The 13,379-nt window shown below is 41.5% G+C and overlaps 1 protein-coding gene across 5 annotated transcripts in view; it reads left to right on the top strand.

Annotated features, from left to right (window-relative positions):
• Positions 1-9,971: 9,971 nt before the first annotated feature.
• Positions 9,972-13,379, top strand: part of OSBPL6 (oxysterol binding protein like 6) — an 89,528-nt gene continuing 86,120 nt past the window's right edge. For 3 of the 5 annotated variants that reach the window (XM_027636878.1, XM_027636877.1, XM_027636872.1), the window contains exon 1: positions 10,154-10,224. The gene's annotated coding sequence lies outside the window, so the exon portion shown is untranslated. Of the gene's footprint in view, positions 10,037-10,153; positions 10,225-13,379 lie in introns of those variants that run through there. The other 2 variants (XM_027636873.1, XM_027636875.1) reach the window with 2 other exon arrangements.

Genomic DNA, 13,379 nt, shown 5'->3' with positions numbered 1-13,379 from the left:
GCCATAAATCCCAAACTCCAGAACTGTCAAGCAGCACCTTTGCAGTCAATGTGTGCAGTGAATCCAAAATTTTCAGAAAGCATCAGTCCTATTCTGGATACATGGAGAGACACCATGTTCATGTAGAGGGGTCTGACATATGCTTCTGAACCTGTATGGTGTGGTGTATCTGCACAGCACCAGGTGAAATGCTGAGAATGCCTGTATAGTCAGTTGAAAAAACCCCAACTTCTCATTTATGTGATAGAATCAACCTTTTGATAAGTCTCTCCTGTGTCAAGATCCCTGTCTGACGTGGTACTGAAGGTGGATCCCTGTGTGTCTAGGGGACATGAACATCCCCAGGAGAGTAAACACTCAAAAATGAAGTGACTGGTGGGTTTTTTTGGCCATCCAAGATGGAGAAAAAAGAATCAGGTTGGCATGATCCTAACAGCTATTTGAAGGGAGCATTCAACACACACAGAAGGTTAAAAGATACCCTTTACAACTTGAAGTAATGTTACGAAGTAGACAGAGCAGTGCCATTTTCTAACTGTTCTCTATCTTGTTTTTGTTATTACATGTCTCTGGGAGTAGTGTGCCACTGCACTCCCCTGGGCATGGAAGATCAGTGCTCCCTGCTTTGGGCTGTGGAGCTCTCTTGCCTGCTTGTTCAGTCAGGTCTGCAACTGAAGAGAATTGGAATTGGGCTGGAACTTGGAAAAAAAAAGTTTCCCATTCCAGTTCTGAGACTTCAAGGTACCCAAAGAAGCAACTCTGCAAACAGTGTCTCCCTTATAGTCAATATCGAATCAAGCTACTAGTTTACTCACATGGAGTCATTTGTAGTGTTCTGGTAATATTTTTAGAAGATACTTAAAATCATTATTGCTCTCCTTAGAGTTCAGTGTATTTACTGAAACTATTAATGTGCTATTCTTCTCCAGCTAAGTAATATCTTGCTATTTTGAAGTCCCTTAGCATTTTTGATTGGATATGATATTCACCACTCCCTGTTTCAGTTGTTATGTAGCACTACTGGTAAGTGGCATGCTGCTTTTATAGATCCTTTTGTTGGTAAGTAAAAACTGCTGTGAAAATGAGCATTAGGTTCCTGCACTGGAAAAAAACTTGTGTTACTCATATTCCTTTTGATGGTGTTTAGTGAATTGACCAAAACTGTATAGGGTTTTTGGTGTGTGGTTTTGCAGAATCAGTGCTTTAGTGTTGGTAAGTAGAATTTAGTATGCTTATCCGTAAGTGACTTGGATTTCAGCTGTGTTCATCAGCTGTAGTTTCTGTAGGCATTGAACAAGGCTTTTATACCTTTTGAAAATGAGATAATACAGATTTCTTAAAATACACGAAATGATGTCCAGTAGAAATCATTTTATGCATTTATTGAGTCATAACTGCTTGGTTAGTAGAGGAGCCTTTTCTTTGTGTAAGTGGGGGAAGATACTAATCTACTTATGTTGTCTGACTGTCTACATTAGAATATTTCTGATTATGAAATGAAAAAAGGCCATTCTCAAGAGGGCTGTGCATTCTGAATGTGATCTGTGAGTCAGTGATTGCAGTGCCCCTCGCTGGGTCCTGGGGCTCCTGAGACCTTTTTCTTTAGTGGCACAAACCAGTACTAGGGCACCTCACATGAGGGTAGAGCCCAGGTTTGCAGTGCAGCGTGCAATCGGATTTCCTTTGCATCTTTTCTTGTTCTTCCTGTTGGTGGTACTTTTTCTGACCCAGGGTACTCTGTTGTGTCTCTTCTGTGCTGTCTCCAGAGATATCATCTAATGTCTGCAGTAGCAGGAACCTCCACTCTTTCAATTACTATAGAAGTAAGTGAGAGACAGAAGGAATAATCATACATAAGTGGAAACTGTTGAAGGTGAAAACGTGATTATGTGCACAGCTCCAATTCAGGAAAACTAATTTCATATTCTCATCATGCCGTTTCCCTGAACTTACTATTTTTATTTGTTAAACATTCCTTTAAAACTTTATCAAAGATTCTGTTCAAGTTTTTCACAGAATGTTAAGTTAGAACTGCAGTTATATTGGTAAATTTTCTCCAAATAGAATGAAGAAAAAGCTATCAAAGAAGGAGGGTTAACAGTGCCAAGTTCACTTGCAATTATAGCAAAGGGACAAAGGGTGACACCGCAGCCTGCAGTGCTGTGAGGCAATCCCCCTGGTTCCAGCAGAGGTCACTGGGCTCCTGGGTGTGTAGGCAGAGACTGCAGCTCAAAGCTGACCCTGCTGAAAATCTTAACCTGCTCCTAAGATAATCAACCTATATATAGAATTTCATAACCAAAAGCTTGTGGTTTTTTTCCACAGGTAAAGAATTATCGCTAGGTGTATCAATTTCAAACACATAATTTAAAGTACTTTTAACGTAAGTTAATAATTAAAATAATTTCAAGTAATTGATTTAAAAGCAATTGAGAGAAGACAGAAGCTTAGTTTTAAGCCATTAAAATTATTTTTAAGCCATTAATTTCTTCACAGCCTATCAGTGTTGAAATACAGATGTTCTAGTTTTGCTTGCACAAGCCTCACATGTCTATTTCTGATTTATTTTTCTTGCTGTTCCAGAGGCTTTTCCTAGTTTTGCAAATGCAGGATTAGCCAAATACTTTTAAAATTGTCATGCTGAGTATGAAAGTTTTCTGTGAGATACCTGAAAACACTGCATACAGAACACCTCTCTATACCGTTTTTTGGCATTTTTGCAATTTCTCTGTAAAAGATTAGGAGCAAGATAATGAGCAGGAACTAGGAAGAGAATTGGGGGAAAGAGAGATTAAAAAAAGGAAAAATAAGGAAGATTATAAAAAAAGGAGTTCTGATTTCAAGAAATACAACAGGAAACAGTCTTACAGGAGGTAAGGCATGAGGGGGTTCCTGGGGGAAAACCAATTCGGATATTTGAAAAAGCAGGATAATCTAAATTATTCAGATCTTAAGACAAAAAAGACAGAGGGCACTGTGGTGCTCTGGAAGCCAAATGCTTTAAGATTAGGTTGTATGTAGGGATTTGGAGTCTTTTGGATGGATGTCCATCACAAATGAACCGCAGAAGCCCTTACATCAATCTATAGTAACGTCACTCTTTTATGTCTTATTTCTCCTTCATTTTGAAATGCAGTGATTGTCATGCACAATGCTTATTTCATATACACATAATGAATATTTTGGCACCAGAATTACTTTTAAAGCAATATCTGGTTTTTTCAAAATTGTGTGCTTACTGTTGAGCTCATTTCTCTTGTTGGGTAATTTCTCCTTCATCACTCTGGTGTGTGGTCGTTCTGTTCCTCCTCCTTGCGCTGACACAGCTTACCTCAGCTGCAGCTGTCTGGAGTTCACTGAACAACTTGCAGCACAAATTCACATCAGGTCACTCATCCACAGCCTTTGCTTTTGGCAGGGATAAGCACAGCAACAGAAACTTGAGAGGCAGAATCAGGCCTCCTGCAGCCAGCCTGATGCTGTACTGCACTCAAAACTCGAGGTGGTTCCAGATGCTTCAGACAGCTCTGGTAGCTGAAGCTGCAGAGACTGAAGTTCAGCACCAGGCAGCTCTGCTGGGTACAGGAGTGAAGAGAAGTGTGGAGCTGGATATAACACAAAACACCGTTCAGCTGCTCGCTTTGCTTGCTTATAAATGCTTTAAAGGAAGCTTTAAGAGGAGTTGCTTTGAGGGATGATAGGCTTTATGGCCTTGGTGCTTTGTAAACATCGTAAATCACAGCTTGAAAATAACACTTCGGTGCTGTAAAGTCCACTTATCTCATAGATGGTGGGGCTGTTGTTTTCAATTATACATGGCGCTGTCAGATTAATTAAATATTGATATAAGACTCTTATTCTTCTACTTTAATAATATACATCTGCCTGCTCCTAAACCTTAATTCTTTTATTATGATAATTGAAATTCTTGAAATTCTGCAAACTCTCTGGAGCTTGGGAAGATGGGGTTTCATCCAACATGAAGTCTAGGGTGTTCAAATCCAGTGTTAACATACAATATCCAACACAAAATATCTGCAGGACTTATATTAAGACTGAAGAGTTAAATGCTGACCAGACTCTATATTTAGAGCAAATGTTTACAAATCCTGAGCATGCAAATAGAGAAGTTTCCCTGGGAATTCTTCCAACTCTTCTGACCGAGTTCTGTCTTTGGAAGGTGCTAATGAGGTAAATTTTCCAGATGACATTTTAAGGAATAGATGACTATGTTAACAGAGCATATTTGGGTATGTGGACATGAAAACTCTAACAGAAATGTAAATATCTGCTGGAAATATTTTCTAAAATTGAAATTACAAGCAACTTAACAAATAAAATTGCAAGATTGCTGAAAGTTATTTAAAGTATCAGAATGTAGATTGTCCTCATCCAGGGCACACTAAATCTCCCTCCTAATGTGTCTGTTATATCCAAGGATAGCAGGCGTATAGCTATATTTAATCAGCAAAACAAAACCAAAGGCAATGGCATATAAAACCATATACTGTATGTCTTGACCCACTGAGGTTTTTAAATTTAAATCAAGTCCATAGAGTTCACTTCTATTCAGAGTTCACATTAGTGTAATAATGCTAGGGGACACTAAAATTTGCTGCCCTTCTCTGTGACAACATACCAGCTAAGTTATTTAAAATGATTGCCAGAATTTTAGACACGGGTTATCCATACACAGGTATCACAGTAGGTTTTTCCTTTCCCTAAAGGCCAAGGATACAAAGATGGCTTCAATGCCAATATATAAAAGCATTCTTGGAATTTTAACCTGGAGACCATCTGAAACTGTTTGAAGCTGGGCAATCTGTTATTGCTTTGAAAAATAAATTAATTAGGTAGTTCTCAGAGAGTGCAGAGGAAACTTTATTGCTGTGACCCTTTTTAAAGTTATTCTAGTGGAGTTATAAAGAGAAAAGTCCTTTAAATACTGAAGCTTGAAAGAAATTAGTCTAGAATAGAAAGCAAAGTGCTGATAATAGCCAGCAGGGTTGGAAGGTAGTAGTAATAACACTTAAAACCAGAGATTTATTTGTTGTTGTTGTTTAAAATTGATAGCTCAAAGTGTTTATACTGCTTTGATTTTGCAGTCTGCACAGTAAAGAAATCATGCAGTCAGCTGAAGATGAGGCTATGGGACTACTACCCATTGCTAAAATCAAGTATGAAACAAACTCTTTTCCTTATCTTTGAGTGGAGATAGTTAACTATAGAGAGTATCAACCATAAAGATTTTGTTTTTCTGAGATTGAGCCGCTCCTGCTGATTGGTCATATGTTTGTCTTCAGAGATAATTGGAGTTCTGATAAACTGCATTTGAGATTTGCTTTTCAGATTTCTGGCTTCTTGTATTTAATAGGGATATTCTTAATAGAACTCTTATAAATTGCGATTATCTATGCAAGATGTTTACCTGTAATTTCAGTTTTAAATCATCTTTGGGTGTTTCTACTTCCCTTTCTAGTTTCTTCAATGAGAAGACATAATTTTCCCTTTTTCTTCAGGGATGTCCAAGAATGGTTTATATTTTATTTCTGTGATCATCTATAAATACGGAAAGTATTTTTGTTATATTCTATCCATATCTTATGCTGTTATGCTTCAGGATTTCTCTTGCTATGTGCTGTCCTGATTTTGTATAAAGTAGAATAAAAAATGGTGCTGAAATGAATAGACCAGTGTATATGGACTATCACTACAGAAACTGAAGAGCAAAATGTTGAGATGATAAAAACAGTTTTTCCAAATTCTCTTTAGGGGAATTGAAAAACACCCAAATGGAAAGATCAGGAACTAAGAGTCTGATTTCACTCCCAGGGAAGATGTGGAAAGGCAGGAATATGCTTTCATACGTAGGGATGCTGCTTGTCTTTGGTTTCTCACACCTAACTGAGGAGAAAGAAAAGAATAAACCATTTGAATGGCTGCACAAGACTGTGTAAAAGTCCATTTAATCTGGTGTCCTGCTCTTTACAGTGGCTGGAAACTGATGCTCAGGAAGTGTTGAAACGGGGCAGATAATGAGTGTCCTTTCTTGGACACTTCTCAATAGGCAATGGGGCAGGTACCTTTTCAGCAGGAACTGCAAAGGAAATTGTTGTACCTACAGCTGTCCTTCATTCATTTGTATAATCCCTGCTTAAAATCATCTGTCTCTTCAGCTTCATAGCATAGTACAGAAGCAAGCCATCTGCATTAATAATATTTTGTATGGAAAAGTTTTTCCCAGTTGTTTTAAACCTGCTGCTTGATCTGAGTTTCACTGAAGTCCTGTGTGATGAAAAATAGCACGTGATCATTTCCTGTCAGCCTCCTACGTATCATTTGGGATTTTATAGATCAAAAGACAATCCTTTCTCAGTCTGCTCCTCAGCTAGAAATTATGTCCTCACACAGATGCATTCCCATACTTCTGTGTATATTTTTTCAGCTGCATGTGTTTTCTAGTTTCACATTTTCATGGGAAGGAACCAGAACTGTACACACCACTCAAGTGCAAAGAGATTTACATGGGGTTGTAATGAGCTCTTCTGCTTTGTTCTCTATTGCTTTTGGAGCCATTTCTAAAACTGTTTGCCTTTTGGACTACTGCTGAGTAGCAAACTAATGTTTGCAGAAAACTACTCACAATGACTCCAAATAATAAAGGCTAATTTAGAGCCCATTATTATGTATGTTTAGTTAGGGTTATTTTCATTACTGTTTACATTAGTTTGCAGTTATTGACATAGATTTTCAGCCACTGTCTCATTGCCCTATTGCTCACTATTGTCAGATCCTTCTACAGCTGCTCAGAGTCAGCTTTCATTTTGCCTATCATGAGTAATTTTGCATCAGCAGGAAACTGCAAAGATCATCGGTCTTCACACAAGTAATTTTAGGCTATTTAGGTATAACACTGCTCATCAGAAGTATTCTAAGCAATTCAGCCCTAAGGAGGATTCAAAGAAGAAAGTAAATAATGTTGTGTTAGGTGGTCAGAATCTGTCAAAGAAAGGGGACATTGATCTGGTTACCTGATGTCAGTCCTGATGGCAGCTGTGCTTTCTGGTTCATGGAGATGGCTCTTCAGTCTTCTGGCACTCCTTTACTGTAGGGCATATCCAGTTTGCATCTTGCTGATGCCTGCCTTTCTGCTTTTAGAGCATGTCCCTGATATGAACCTGCCTCCCAAGCTCTCCCTCTGCCTAATTTGTTTATTATCAGACACTCTTTAATGCTCTTTGGTGCTCTACTTCGTGCTTTTTCTTCAAAGCACGTCCAGTTCACTGCTTATATTCTGCTATATTCTCACAGTTTTGCATAATTCAATGAATTTTCAAAAAAGATAAGGTGTAATTTGCAAAAAGCTTTAATAAAAACGTGTTTGCTACCTATGCCTTGTGTAAGGGTACCATTTTGCCAAACACATGCAAACCCTATAAATGACAGCAAAGAAACAATAATATTGCTTATTACAGGAGAAAATAAAACTACTTTCTTAGGGTTCTGTTAGTAAGTATTTTCAATGCCCATAAGCATTTTCAATGCTTATCCTCAGGGTATGGGTGGTAAGCAAACATCTGCTTTTATATTTAGTAAACTTCCCTGCTGCCTGAGTGAAGAATGGGACATTTTAAAGGCATTTGTGTCTTGCCGAGAATTATGGAAAGAATTCTAGGGTTTAACCTGTGGAGGTTTTATCTCTGCATGGACAATCAAACCATGTTTTATAGTTTTCTTCTGGAAAACCTGTCTCCCAGTTGTTGATGAGAGTAAACGTGAGAAAAACAGGTCAAGTTCTTGGATGGACAAAATGGAATATAGCTCCTCTCCTGTGTTTAGGTCTTTACCTCAACATTTCATCAAGATGTTCAAACCTTTGCTCCTGGTGGTGCAAAATATGAGTAAAAATCAGTGAAAAAAATTCTCGTGTGATTATGTAACAACAACAGAGATTTTCAAAACGTTTATGTAAGCCTACATAAAATCGGCTTATATCAACATTTCTGAATAATATGGTTGTAATCGTCTACAGTTATCTAAGAAACAGTTCTAGGTAAATAAGGCCTTAGAAGATGAGGACGGTACCTGCCTGCATACACTTCACTAGCATTTTGTCATCCACCATCTATGTAACTTAACTGTATCATTTTAACAAAATATTTAAACTGCCCTTCTACGTGTTTGTTTCTCTTTGGTTTAAGTATAGGCAAATTAGTAAAAAAAAAAAATCTCTGTACACTTAAGAACTTGGTATCAAGATCATTAGAGAACATTAAAGAACAAGGTGTTCAGAAACAAGCGAGATAATAACACAGTTTTCTGGAATTTCTTTCAGGTCACAGATGTCGAGTGGCCTCTTGTCTGAAATGGTGTTGTTGAATGGTGACTTTAAGACACCTCCATTTCCTTGCCCTATTACTTACTTAGTTTAGAAGAAAAATAAGTGACTACATTCCTGGTATTACTAAGTGTTCCATAATGTATGTGGCTTCTTACTTAATCTTTCTACGGATTTTATATCAAAACTTACTCTGACACCACCATAATCCCACTTAATGTTTTTCCTGCTTCATCTCTTGGAAACTGAACACTGAAAAGTTCTGTTACTTAATGAATTCCATAACTTTATTCAACCACATTCAAAATGAGATTTGCAGTTTCAGATGAGAGAATAAAGCATTTTTTTCCAAGAAGCTTCTTCTAGAGGTTATACAAAAAATAGCGTGTCAAGGGATTCTTCTGTGGAGGTCTTTGCTTTAATAGGAAAACTACTGTGGTTCTTTGTATGGCAGGGTCTCCAGAATGAGTCTTTGTTGCACAGAGATGCTGCCAAATCTGGAACTGCCAGTTTGAGAAATGGGGAAAACATAAACCAGCATCATACAGCCTGTTTGTCTTTGCTTAATGAATAGTGTAGGCTCAGTAATTTATAGAATGCTGTAAATCTACTTTTTTTCCCCAAGGTATTTGCCCTTCCCTCCCCCCTTCTCTTACTGAAATTTGCTGGCAGCGGCATCTAGTTCTCCAGGGATTTCAACCGATCTTCTTGGACAACACAATCTATTTTCTGTCTTGTTACCATGATCCAGAGAGCAGGGCTAAGCTGGGGGATGTAAATAGTACGAGTGCAGTTTGCTAAGAGAGGTATCAGAGCCATGCCTGGAGGGGAGGACAGTGTGCCAGCCCTGGGGACAGGGAGTGCCCAGGCTCTGGCAGAAGGACCAGGGTGCCAGAGGCGAGTCATTAACCAGACAGGTGAGTCTGAAACCTGTCTCCTCCACAGCAGGGTGATCTGCGCCACTCAGCAGGTTCTCTACACAACACAGTCCAGCTTCCCGTTTCCAAAGGTGTGTCTAAGCTACCAAGGATGTTGTAAAAGCCGTGATGGAGAATCCACAGAAAAAACTCCAAACAACCAAAAAACAACAAAACCCCCTAATACAGATTAAACCAAAGGAGTGATTTCTACCGCAGCTTTCTAGAGCATGTAATGTGTGTTTTTACAACCTCCCATTATCGGCTGACAAAGAGTGATCGGCTAACGCAGTGAACACTGCGGGAGGGTGACGGTGCAGGGTTGGGTGTCGTGCTTGTGTCACCAATCCTGGGTGGGGAAAGGCCCTTACGCGGCTGCTGACAGCCCAGTCCCTCGGCGGCACCCCTTTGTCTGACACCATCCTCCCGCCCCTGGCACGGAGATCCCTCTCTCTCCAGCGCAGCCCCGCTGTTGCCCACGTGCTTTCCCGTTTAATTCCAGCCCTGATGTCATGACCGAAGCCCATGACTCGGTCCCCGCCGCTGCCCCGTTTCTCCGACACGCCGGCAGCAGCTTGACTCTGGGCTTTGCCCGGCGCACCGGGGCCGGCTGCGGGAGCGGACAGCGAGGTGCGGTGCGGTGCCGAGCCCCGGCGCCGCCCCGCCGCTGCGCGCACAGGGCCGCGGCCGCGCTCGGCTGAGCATCCCTGCGCCGGCCGCCCCTGCCCAGCCCAGCCCCCGGTACCTGTGCCCGGGGGCAGCGCGGTGCCGCCCGCCCCAGGTGGGTCCCGCTGGCGCAGGGGGCACCTTGGCCGGCGGGCGGGGGCGGGGGGCGGCGCGGCGGGGCTGCGGCGGCGGCTGCCCGCCCCCTCTCTCCCTGCCTCCGTCAGGCGGGCGGGGAGTGCGGGCAGCGGCGGGGCGCAGCCTCCCGGGCCGCAGCGGGGATGCGCCGCGGAGCCCTGCGAGGAGGTGGGCGCTGAGCAGCGGCGCTGGGGGCGCGCAGGGGCCCGTGCCCGGAGCCGGAGCGGCGGGACGGGCCGTTCTGAGAGGCGCGGGTCGGGGCGGGTCGCGGCGGGGCCGGGGTCGGCGGGCCCCCGGGGGCTGCGCGAAGGGCCGGTGCCGCGGGGCGCGGCGGTACCGCCGGTGGGGTGGGAGCGGGCCGGGGCGCAGAGGCGGTGGGGCCGGGCCGGGGCTGGGGCTGGGGCTGGGGCTGGGGCTGGGGCTGGGGCAGTGGCCCGGCGGGGGCTCTGCGGCCCCGGGGCGCAGCCGGAGCATCCGGACCGCGGGGGCCGGGCCGCGGTTACGTAACGGCATCCGCGCAGGGAGATGCACCCGTGTCAGCCCCGAGCCCGCGGCTCCGCTGTCGCTCCCCGAAGTCAGGATTTTTTTACCCCTTCCTTGCAGAGCAATTTAAAATGCCCCAATAAACTGTATGGTCTGCGAGGTTCGGTTGTAGATTAGCTATTGCCAAGTTGATACAGTTAGGATACCTTTGTTGTTTTCCTTCTGTTTCTCTCAGAACCAGGCAGGAACGGCCTGTATTCCCAATTTGCTGGCAATGCTGCAAAACCTTTCCAAGTACTTTGAAGATGTATGGGTTCGTTAAAATTGACATTTGGAAATCATCTGTTTGTCAGAAGTGCTGATGTTTAAAATGACTATCTGACGTGGGTTTTGCTATTGGCTCATCATTTCATTTCAGTTTATAATTGCTGTAGTGTGCTGTGAGGCTACATTGTTGATTTTCTTCCCAAAAGCTTCGGCAATGCAGATGCTATGGACTAACAGTAACTGAAACAAAAGACCTTGTTGTACTTCTCAGAGCAAATTAGGAAGCCAAGGTCGAACAGCGAACTGCAGCGCAACTTGCATGGGGAAACAACAGAACAAAAGTATTCACAAATCTTATTAGACAGTTTAAGTGAAAAGTGTTCCTTAAATAGACTCTTACTCAGTAGATGAAAAAAAATTGCTTAGTGAAGGTGTGAGGAAATAGCTATTTTAGGAATACAATTAACTATATCAGCTCAATTTTAATGGAACTAGTACATTTAATTGCATTCCTAACAGATTTTCTGTTCTCCAGATGATTAAGTTGCAGAATGATACCAACTCAAAGATTAAAATCTCATCAAATATCTAATGGTTTCTGTACAATTTAATCGTGTTTGGTTTATAATAGTTCTTTTCTGATAACCAGCCTTTGTCCATTTAGCTGTAGATACTATAATTAGACTTTTTTTTTTCTTGGTGTAAAGGACAGGACCTTGACCTTTAGAGGTTAAGCAGATGTGGTTGTTATGGATCTTATACATTTAGTAAAACATTTTTAAGTATATATAATAAATAGGGTTTTCTTTTTGTTTAAAAACTACACAAGAAGACTAGTTTCTCTTTTATTTTCTTTTAGATAAATTAACAGAGATACGTACAAGACTGATTATTTAAAAACCTTAAAGAATTTATATTTAAACTACCTTTTCTGTACAAATACATGGTGGGATGTGTATTTGGACAACAATGCATCGTAGGATTTGTGACTGAAGACTCGCTATTCATTTTTCTTTGCTACTGAGGGCTGAAAGAGGTATCTTTTGTTGTACTGTAGTTCAACAAGCGTGCTTCTTCCACTTCCTATTAGTTGGCTCTTGCACTCACAGATCCTCCATAGTGCTTATGAGCTGTATTGATAGGGGTCTTATTAGCAGTCTTGCTTATTACCTGCTTATTTTTTGTTCTTAGTCCATTCTGGTACTTATTCATAAATCTCTGTGATGTGAACACTGGTTCATGTATACTCGTAGGAACAAGTGTGTGGTTTTTTTCCAAGTGCTGATGTTGAAAGACTGTACTCTATGGATGTGATCTTTTGTATAACCATCAAAAACATAGCTTTGCTCATAGGTGTGAGAGTTCCTGTGCATCTGAGCAGCCATTCGGACATTACTACAAAGGCACCATGGCTATGGAAAGATAAAGCTTTGTGACTTCTGTAGTAGGGGAGTCCCCTGCCTCAACTATTGCAAATGGTGGTGGAGATGGGACTGCTCTCCTTTGCTCCTTCTTCCTCTGGTCCACTCTGGAAACAGAGGCAGAGGGTCTTCATAGTACTGCTTCGTTTTCCTTTAGTCCTCCGGCACATATGTGTGTGATATGTACATGTATTGTACTGCTGCACATTTCAGCTGAGGCATGGTCTGCTGATGGATTTCATAGTGTGATGGAAGCGAATGTTTTTGTTCTTGTTTGGCCAAATACATGTGATATCAGCATGGTTTTTCTCTGCCTTTTTTTTTTCCCCCCACACAATCCTTTAGAATCCTGGGAATTTACACTTCTTTACAGTGCGGCTTTGCCTCAGGAGGGTTGTGTTTCTTAAGGGTCTTAGTCCTCTAGGTCAACCCTTCTGTGCCTGTGACATGCCAGAGAACCTGCTGTCACTGCAGTGGGAGACAGGAAGGAACTGCTAGCACTTCACTGCTAAAGATGTGTGTGTTTATATTTTTACTGTGTCTGTATGTATACAGTGAGCCTATCCTAATGGTTTATTTAGCCCTTATGCCTTAATTATGCAAATACTTGAACTCTTTTCTAATTTTTTTTAGAGCAATTAAAACAATTCCCAGAGATTTCTGGGCGGATTTTTCTGTGTCTTTCTTTTTTTTCCTTTGTAACTAAATACTTTGTGGTTTTGAAGTTTTTGGCCGTCCTGACATGAGAAAAGGCAGCAGTTTTTGCAGATAATTTTCATGAGAAATTTTACTCTGGGCAATTATACTTAAAAAAGTAATTTCTCCAAGAACTTCCTTCAGGCTTGTGTTTCTTTCTTAAACTAAATTAAATGAGATTAAAAAAATTCTTCACACTGGAATACTAAAGTAAATACTTTTTTTTTTTTGGGGGGGGGAGGTTGGTGTTGAATTTGCCATATCAAGGTTCTAGGTGTTGAAGGAAGCAGCAACAGGTGTAATACACAAATGAAGATGAACATGCTCAGGCCGTTTGAGGGATGTTGGATTTTTGGCAGATTTAAAACATGTCATAGATAGGGAGACTCCAGCTGCCGAAAGTCTAGTGACAAGGTAGTTGTGTAGTAAGGTGCCAGGTAACAAACTCAATTTGGT

The sequence above is a fragment of the Corapipo altera genome, unplaced genomic scaffold (assembly GCF_003945725.1).
Source record: "Corapipo altera isolate COAL_440 unplaced genomic scaffold, ASM394572v1 45, whole genome shotgun sequence".
Classification (NCBI taxonomy): Eukaryota; Metazoa; Chordata; class Aves; order Passeriformes; family Pipridae; genus Corapipo; species Corapipo altera.
The sequence above is the reverse complement of the archived record's forward strand: the minus strand, read 5'-3'. Positions and strand labels throughout refer to the sequence as shown.